Below are 6607 nucleotides of genomic sequence, written 5' to 3' on the forward strand. Positions count from 1 at the left end.
TGATCTGCGGCACACACAGTCCCAAGTGGCTCAGCTGTCCTTCCTCACCCTGTGGACCCCTAGGCTAGCTCTCAGAGACAGTAGAAATGGAGGCCTCTAAAAGCAGCGCTCAGCCAAGAGTGGCCTTGTCTTTAATTTTTCAGAACGGCAATAGCCCTGCATTTGGCTAATAGCTGAGTGCGTTATCGATTCATCTTTTTTAGTTCCTGGTCCTGAGCTATTTATATTCTAATTGAAAGAGATTAGATGCCCTGCTCAATAGTGCAGCCTCAAAGGACAAATGCTTAGTGGCAAAGTTACGTACACATTTGATCATTATTTCATAAATCCTTAATTTATCCGTGCCTAAAAGTACCAACATGGTCACCGGGTGGATATTCAGAACCTTAACAGTTTTTCTGAAAGGAACAAGAGCTTCCTGTACCGAACTTGCCACACTACAGGAGGGAGGGTCATGAGTTCAAGGCTACCTGGACAACCTGGTGATGGAGTCCCCTTCTCATAAAGCAAAACAATAACAGAATTCAGTTTTCTGCTTTCTAAAGTTGTTGCTCCCAAAAGGTTTATAAACGTTGGAGCATAGATTTTGAATCTTCTGGAGATAAGGTTGGGTATTGGTGTGGAATCCTAGTTCGGGCAGACTGTGAACCGTACAGTAAGGTAGGGCCCAGAGCAGCTGAAGAGTCTCCCCATTTTCACTGTGCTGCAACTGCTGTCTGCAAGGCAAACTTCCCGCAGGTGGTGCGACATAGCCACACCCACATGCCAGTGCTCGCTAAGGAGGTGAAGGAGCTTTCATCTTTTCCAAGCGTTTGCTCTTCGAGCTCAAGACTATCAGAAGAGATTAATCAATGTAATGTGATGTGAGTGTCGTAGCATTGTCTATGTTTTGTGTAGGCGCGGGCTTACCGCGTAGCCCAGGCTGGCCTTGAACTTATTTTGTCTCCCAAGTGCTGGGATTACCGGGAGAGACCTCGTGCCTGGTGTTTTATGATAGCGTTGTAATTAGATGAGTGCAAAACCTGTCAGGGGCAGACGGTCTTCAGCACAGGCTGGCAAAGTGTGGACATTCGAAAACATAAAGCCAGAACGTGACCAAAGAGAATGTTGTCTAAGTTCCATATAAGCTATGTAGAGGAGGAACGGTTAAAATGAGGTCAAAAGACGGGCACCAGATGGATCCGTCATGTAGACAGCATACTACAATGGTGTGAACAAAAGCAGTGGACAGCAGGTCCGTCTGTGTTTCAGCAGAACTCGGCAGCGTTGCTGACCTCCTGAAAATAAAAGTCGCAAGGGGGCTAATTTGCTAGATGAAATAATAGCATTTCAGAAGAATCACGTGGGCCGAGGAACTGATTCAGTCAAGTGTCTGCTGTGCCAGTGTGAGGACCCAGGTTCAGATCCCCAGGCCCCACGTAAGACTAGGCTGTGAGTCAGGGCAGAGACATAGAGATCCCCAACTTAGTTGGAACAGTAAGCCCCAGATCAAGGGGAGAGCCTGCCTCTAAAACCAAGGTGGAGAGCGATAGAGAAGACAGGGCTTTAACCTCTGGCCTCAATACATGCACGCCACACACACACACTCACATACACACACACAGAGACACACACAATATACGCACACTATACACACCACACACAGAGAGAAATACATGCACACCCCACATACAAACAATACACACAACACACATACACACACACAAACACACACACACAGACTCTCAAGTGCATGTACATGCAAGCATATGTGTTCTTCTTTTATCCACACACATGCTTTTCAAATAGTTCATTATTATACAATTCTGTTATCCCACCCCGGAAATCCTGTGGGTGGTTTTGGGAGATGACAAGCATGTATTAACAGACTGTAAGCATCAGATAGCCGGGTACTGTGTCAGATATCCAAGTGTAGTGTCTCGCTGTACTCTTCCTTGTTGCTGTAAATGTGTCCTCTCAGCATGACACACCATCAGCATGGGTGCTCTGGAGCCTAAGCTCGCCCTGAGAAGGCTCCCCTGGAAGTCTGTCAAGGCTGCTTCCTCTTTGGTAATAGCAGAGCCCCCCAGCCGGTGTCCAAGGCCTCTTTGCCGACCTGACACCATCTTGCTGTTATCAGCCCTCCAATGCCACCATGCTCCCTTGCTCAGCTGGACCATGCTGAGTTTTCCCCCAGACCCTTTCTCCCCATGCTGCTCTCTCCACCTCTAATTCAAAGGACTGCGCTTTGCCAAGGAAGGTGCTTGCAAACGTGCTACAGGAGCTCCTTCCACTCCTTCAGCCAATAGCCTTTAAGATACCAGCCCATTGGGCGTGGCCTCTTTTGCTTTTAAAAGCAGCGGGTAGCCGGTAGCTACGCTTGCTCTCTTGCTTCGGACTCCACTTCCTGCTACTAGACTCCTTTCCTGGTTGCAACGCCAAATACCCTTATTGCTGCCTTATTTCACTGTTCCAGGTTGCTGTAAGAATATGCGCAGAGAGACGCTATTTTGCCAGCATGCGAGTGTCATAGACTACACACATCCAAACCAAGACTGCTAGAGCATACTAGGCAATACCAATGTATGGCCTGAGGTGGGAGAGCAGGTGAAGAGAGAGGTCCAAAGGGCCTTGGATAAAACCTTCTGGATGAGCAAAAGACGAGCATTAAAAAACAAACAAAAAGTCTAGTGCAATGGAAACTCGCAGCAATCTATGTGACGCTAGCAAGACTCCTAGCGATGGGAGACTAGGAGCCTGAACCAGCCATCTCCGGCAACTGGGCAAGACTTCCGGTGGAGGGATTGGGACCACAAAACCTTTGACCTACAGTTTGTCTGCCCACAAGATGTGCTGTGGTAAATTGAGCAGCAGTAGCACATACCTTTAATTCCAGCACTCAGGAGCAGAGGCAAGCAGATCTCTGCGAGTTCGAGACTAGCCTGGTCTATAGCATGAGTTCCAAGACAGGTTCTAAAGCTACAGAGAAATGTTGTCTTGAAAAACCAAAAAATAAGCAAAAGGAAGGAAGGAAGGAAGGAAGGAAGGAAGGAAGGAAGGAAGGAAGGAAGAAAGAAGAAAAAGATGTGCTGGGTAAAGGTGGTGCAGAAATTGTGGGAATGACCAACCAATGACTGGACCAGCTTGAGATCCATACTATGAAAGGGAACGCACCACTGAGGGCCAGGACCCAGAGCAGGATACCCCAGAGACCCAGGATAGAGCCCAAAATGTCTGGGGAAAAAAAGCTGGCAAAGAAGAGAAGAAGGCTGGAAAATTCTTGACAAGGATAATTATAACCAGTCACAAATTTCAAGGCAAAATACTCCAAATTGCCCAAAGGTGACATATGGCCCTTTACAGTACTGAGCACGGGGGCAGACAGGCGGTCAGCAGTTAAAAGCCCCTGTTGCTCTTGTAGAGGACAAGGGTTCAGTTCCCAGCACCCGTGTAGCAACACACAACTGTCTTCAACTGCAGTTCTAGGGGATCTAACATTCTTCTGACCTTTTCAGGCACTACATACATGCAGGCAAAACATACATAAAATAAAAATAAGTCTTAAATCAAACAAACAAACAATAACAACAACAACAACAAAAAAGACAGCCAGGCGGTGGTGGCTTTTAATCCCAGCACTCGGGAGGCAGAGGCAGGTGGATCTCAGTGAGTTCAAGGTCAGCCTCGTCTACAAAGGAGTTCCAGGACAGCCAGAGCTGCTGTTACACAGAGAAACCTGGTCAAAAAAAAAACCAAGTATAATACTAAACAGGCCGGAGAGGGTAGAAGATTGACGACCTGAACTCCTTCCCCAGAAATCACTAGAAGCAATATATGCAGGCACACACATATAATGTCAGCACTCCTGTAGTGAAGCGGGAGGTAGAGATAGCCAGGAACTCACAGGACCACTAGTCTGGAGTACACTGCAAAGTGACAGAAACAAAGAGTCCCTGCCACAACAAGGTGGAAGGTGAGAATCAGCCATGAAGATTGCCTTCTGACCTAGAAACGTGCACACACACATACACATGCACACCCACACAGATATGCACACACACACTCCACTCACATACACACACACACACTCGCTCACACACACACTCTCTCTCGCTCACACACACACAAACACAATACAAATTTTTAAATACTGAAACAGACACCCTGAGTATACTTTTTTAAAATTTTTTTCAAGATTTTATTTATTATGTATACAGTATTCTGTCTGAATGTATGCCTGCAGGCCAGAAGAGGGCACCAGATCTCATTACAGATGGTTGTGAGCCACCATGTGGTTGCTGGGAATTGAATTCAGGACCTTTGGAAGAGCAGGCATGGCTCTTAACCACTGAGCCATCTCTCCAGCCCCTGAGTATACTTTTAAATGCTTATCAGACACACAATGAAGGAAGTTATGTGTAGCATTCTATGTGACAGAGCCTGCACAGAAAGGTCGAGTTCTGCCAATGACCCCCAAAGCCCCCACTGTGTGACATGAAAACCTCCACTCTGAGCTGTGTGACCACCCTTTGCCCTGCTCTAGTCTGTTTCCGCCCCCTTCTAAGCACACTGTCTCTAATGACCCATCTGCTTCCACAGGATGGTGTCTTTGCTCAGTGCTCTGAGGACGAGAACCCAGAGCCCCACCCTCTCAGGCTCCCAGTAGCAGCTCAGATCTCTTTGTATCTGTGTCTGTCACTGGCTGAAATGCCATTGTACAACACATGGCTATGGTTGAGTTGTGTTTGAGTTGTGTTATTACTGTAATTACAGTGCCTTTTCCTGCCCTGCAAATGAGACAACAGAGTATGAGGGAAATCTAACAAAGCCCATGGTTCTCACTTGAACTGGGATTTCAGCTGAGACCGTGGTTTGCCTACAGTTCTGTTCTACAGACTAACTGAGGTCCTATGCCCTGGCAGGCGCTGGAGAGTCTAGGATGAGGAAGATGCCATTGTGCACTCATGAGACTTACAGTCAAACCTTGGAATGCAGAACAAATGAAAGGGGCTGGGTGGAAGACTCTGGACCTCCCTGGACCAAACTCTTTCCTATTCCAAACAGCCCAGAGGCCCAGAGCATGAGACCTCTGATAGAACCGGGAAGCAGCTGGGCTTTTACAGCAAGTTGGCATGCATACCTGCTCCTGTCTCTTAGGATAAAACTGAAGACTGTTTTTTATACAGCAGAAACCCACAGACGCAAACTGATGAAGTACGAGCTGAGAAGTGAGAGAGGAGGCACAGGACCAGGCCAGCAGGGTGGAAAGAAAGTAGCTCTGAAGACCGCACCATCATTGCTGGCTCTGGGCCCAGGGCTGCGCTGTTTCTTCAGAAAAGGACTGGATTGGAATTTTGCGGATGAGAGTGTTGTTAGCACACACTCCCAGCCTCTCCAGTCCTTTGCAGCTCTGTGAAGTTGTGACTCGGTGTTTCTACATCATAAAGCGTAGATGGGAAGCTGCAGGTCCTCACCAGTGTCTATGATGAGGCTTTGCAAAACACCAGACAAATATTTTCTGAAATCTTTAGTCCTGCAGAAACAAGAAGAAACACTGATTCAGCATGTCATGGACGAGAAAACCATGGAGCTCAAATGTACAGGCGAATTTAGTAGCATGTATGCATGGCTGTGGGTATATGTGTGTGTGCATGTGCACACACGTGCACATGCACACACACACACAAACACATGAATCCTTGAGTATAGTGTATATGCACATGTTTGCATTCAGCCAGGCCAGAGAAGGATGTCAGCTACCTTGCCTGCCTCAGTCCTTGAGACAAGATCCCTCACTCACCCTGGAGCTAAGTTAGAGACAGCAAGCTTAACTGGTTGTCCTGTCTCTATACTGCACAGTGCTTGGGTGACGGCTCCTGTGACCGTGACGGCTCCTGTGACCATGCCAGGCTTTTTCAAGGGTGCTAGCAAACACACTTACCCACTGCACCATCTCACCATCCCTTAAGAACATCTTAATGCAAGTTATGACTTGTTTTCTTCTCACTTTTGATTTTAATGTATGAGGCTAACACATAAATACACTTAAGGTGTTACTGTTTGACTTCTTATCACACAGAATTCAGTATCCCCAAAGGTGTGTCAGACTTATTTTGAAACTTCTGTCTGAGAGGCTATAAAAACAGCCCTCTGGGTTATAAAACAGATCCTGCCGCTACTGCATGAGCTGGAATAAGCCTTTTCACAAATAAGCCCAAATCAACATATGGATTGAAAAGTGAAGAAAAGACACAACAAAGGCATAACACCTCTCTCGCGGCCGCCCCCATGCTCATTCCACCCGTGAAAGCCGAGCAACCAGAAGTCCACACGTTTCCTCGCCAAAGACGAAAGCACAGCTCACAGCGAGCCCAACCGTAGTCAGTAACACAAGCAGTATCAAGAGCGGATCAGCGCACTCACGTGCCAGGAAAGAGAGTTTTATGGTTTCAGTAGAGAACACTCCACCTTCCGCTCCACTCAGGGCCAAACGCAAAATTATACAAGTGGAAAATTCGCTGGAAACAGCGTGGGGCTCTCCAGCACAAACATTCCTCCCTTGTCGTTTGGATCGTTTGAGGCAGCAGCGGGACTCAGGGGCTGGAACAGGAAGAACCGGAGCCATCAC

Source organism: Myodes glareolus, chromosome 8 (assembly GCF_982192425.1).
Source record: "Myodes glareolus chromosome 8, mMyoGla1.1, whole genome shotgun sequence".
NCBI lineage: Eukaryota > Metazoa > Chordata > Mammalia > Rodentia > Cricetidae > Myodes > Myodes glareolus.